At 35.0% G+C, this 2,967-nt stretch overlaps 1 non-coding gene across 1 annotated transcript; it reads right to left on the reverse strand.

The window, feature by feature from the left end:
• Positions 1-2,229: 2,229 nt before the first annotated feature.
• Positions 2,230-2,336, reverse strand: LOC121206673 (small nucleolar RNA R71). The gene has a single exon (XR_005901786.1). It is a non-coding gene; the product is annotated as a small nucleolar RNA R71 (small nucleolar RNA).
• Between the last annotated feature and the right edge of the window lie 631 nt (positions 2,337-2,967).

Consider the following 2,967-nt stretch of genomic DNA (forward strand, 5'->3'; position numbering starts at 1 on the left):
AATAAGTATGTGTGTATGAAATTGAAAGAATTGATAGTAGCATTTCTTGGAGTTGCACAATACAAATATATATGAACGTATTAAGCTTATAGTTTGTGTACGAAATTGATGAAATATCTCGATGTGAGAAACATGTTTTAAAGTAAAGAATTTATTTATATTGCCCAGTTGAACCTACTAATCGTATAGGATATGATTGGCATGCCAATAGGGTTAGTATGCACGCTTGTATGGGATTTGCACTTTGGTGCCTCTGTATAGACTTCGATGTCCCTATTTGCACTACGGTGCCTTTTCTTGTACAATCGTGCCTTTTTTTGCACTTCGTTTCCTTTGTTATTATCTATGATGCTTCTAGTGTGGAGTAGTCACCCGAGTATCTGTAACACCCGTAACCCGAATCCATCACCAGAATAGGGTTATGAGCATTACCGAAATTTTTAAATTCAAAACAATAAATTTTTTCAAACATATCATTATATCAATCAAACTTATACATATTGTCCATCATACAAGCCCTCGAGGCCCTAAAAACACTTTAAAAATGAATCGGGACTAAATCGGAAACATATAGAATTTTTGGAAAAAAAAGTTAAAAATTTTGATTCTTCTTCCCTATCTCTTTAATTTTTGTTGTTGTTATGATGAACATATCAATGAATATTTATGTTGTTGGAATGGTTAATTTAATCAGCTTAGCTTGAATTTAATTCCTGTTGGTTTGATTGCATTTCATCTGCGGAAATTATTAAAATTGTGTTTATGCTGTTATAGGCCTCGGTAAAATGCTTGATTAAGTAAAATCATGCCTAAGTTATTCTGGCATTACAATTGTGAGGTAGCTAATGAATTAATAATTTAAACGGATTGAAATTGTAATTAATTGACACAAAACTTAATCAGTGCATTTTATTCTTCTAAGGTAGCTAAAGGTTAAATTAGCAATGTATATGGCGATACACTTGCCTTGCATAACTTGCAAGATTTTTGTGATTAAATTGTTTCAAGGTAAGAATACCTTGTTACCTCACATGGCCTTTTATATGCTCATTAGATTCGTTTGAACTGACATAGGAATATGCAAGAGAATAGTTCAATTTAATGAGTATGTATGTGCAATAACATGTTTGCTTATTAAAATCGGTTTAATTGTTTGAATTAAAATAGGGATACGTTAAGAGATGAATGGATTTGTGTAGCTGAATATGTTCATAAGTTAGCAAATTACCGAGTTTCCATGAATTTATTCGTAATAGCATAAGCATGAGTTTAATAATTCTAAGTTAAAGAAATGTAATTAATCTAACAAAATTATGTCATCTTGATTAAATCATATTTTGAAATCGTGCATTAGAACTTTTAGTTTTATTTAGTTTAAAATCTTACTTTTCTTAATAACCCTTTTTCAAAACAATTTTTTTTCACCAAAGTGTTTAAATTAGCATTCATAAATAATTCTTTACATAGTCCCTGTGGGTACGATAACTGGACATTTACTTGTCACTTTATTACATGTTATGATTGTGTACACTTGCACATTTTCGTCGTTCCAAGTTTTTGGCGCCGTTGCCGGGGACTGTTTTAAAATGTCATTATTTTTGAATTTGTTAGTTTTGCATTTTGGTTTAATTTTCTGTTTTGATTCCAACTTAATTAATTTCTCTGTGATTATTTTATGTATTTATGAGTATTGACCAAATCATTGACCTACTTCCTATAGACCTTGAGATTGAACGAACTATTCGACAGCGAAGAAGACAAGCAAATCAAAAAAGGATCAAAGAGATTAACTTTGAAAATTCAATCCAAGGGAATGGAGCAAACCCTGCTCAAAATCCTATCCTCATTGCTGATGATAGGGATAGAGCTTTAAGACATTATGTCGTGCCCGTGTTTAATGATCTTAATCCGGGTATTAGGAGACCCAAAATTGAGGTACAATAGTTCGAGCTGAAGCCAGCCATGTTCCAAATGCTTCAGACAGTGGGCCAATTCTGTGGACTGCCTACCGAAGGTCCTCACCTACACTTAAGACTATTTATGGAGGTGATCGATTCTTTCAAGTTAGCCAGAGTACCCGAAGATGCATTAGGATTAAAGTTGTTCCCATATTCACTAAGGGACAGAGCTCGAGTCTGGTTGAACTCATTGCCACCAAACTCAATTTATACATGGCAAGAGTTAGCAGTAAGATTCCTTATGAAGTATTTCCCACCTAGCAAGAATGCTAAGTTGAGGAACTAGGTCACTGCTTTCCAACAAATGGATGATGAGTCTTTGTATAAGGCGTGGGAAAGCTACAAAGCATTATAATGAAAGTGCCCTCAACATGGAATCCCACATTGCATCCAACTTGAGACATTTTATAATGGTCTCAATGCTCACACGAAGATGGTAGTGGATGCTTTTGCTAACAGTGCTCTCCTTTCTAAGTCTTATAATGAGGCTTATGAAATCATTGAGAGGATTGCCAGCAACAATTATCAATGGCCAACCAATCGAGTAGCATCAGGAAGACGAGTTGCTTGAATACATGAAGTAGACGCTCTCATTTCACTCGCATCTCAGGTCTCTTCAATATCCTCAATGTTAAAAAATCTTACTACTAATGGTCTAACAGTTTTGCAGCATAGCCACCAACCCAATTTGAAAATATAGCCTGTGTCAATTGTGGGCAAGGACATTTGTTTGAAGAATGTCCATCAAACCCAGAATTCATGTACTACATAGGTAACCAAAACCAAAATTGAGGAAGGCAAGGATTGCAATCCAATTTCTATAACCCATCGTGGCGAAACCACCCGAATTTTTCCTGGAGTAACCAAGGGGTTGGAACCAGTAATACTTATGCCCAACCTAGATTGACCCAGCCACCTAGTTTTCCCCAACAAGTTCAGAAGCCAACCCAAGCTGAACCATCCAATGGCTTAGGAAATTTGTTGAAAGCATACATGGACAAGAATGATG

This window comes from Gossypium hirsutum, chromosome A01, assembly GCF_007990345.1.
Source record: "Gossypium hirsutum isolate 1008001.06 chromosome A01, Gossypium_hirsutum_v2.1, whole genome shotgun sequence".
Taxonomy (NCBI): domain Eukaryota; kingdom Viridiplantae; phylum Streptophyta; class Magnoliopsida; order Malvales; family Malvaceae; genus Gossypium; species Gossypium hirsutum.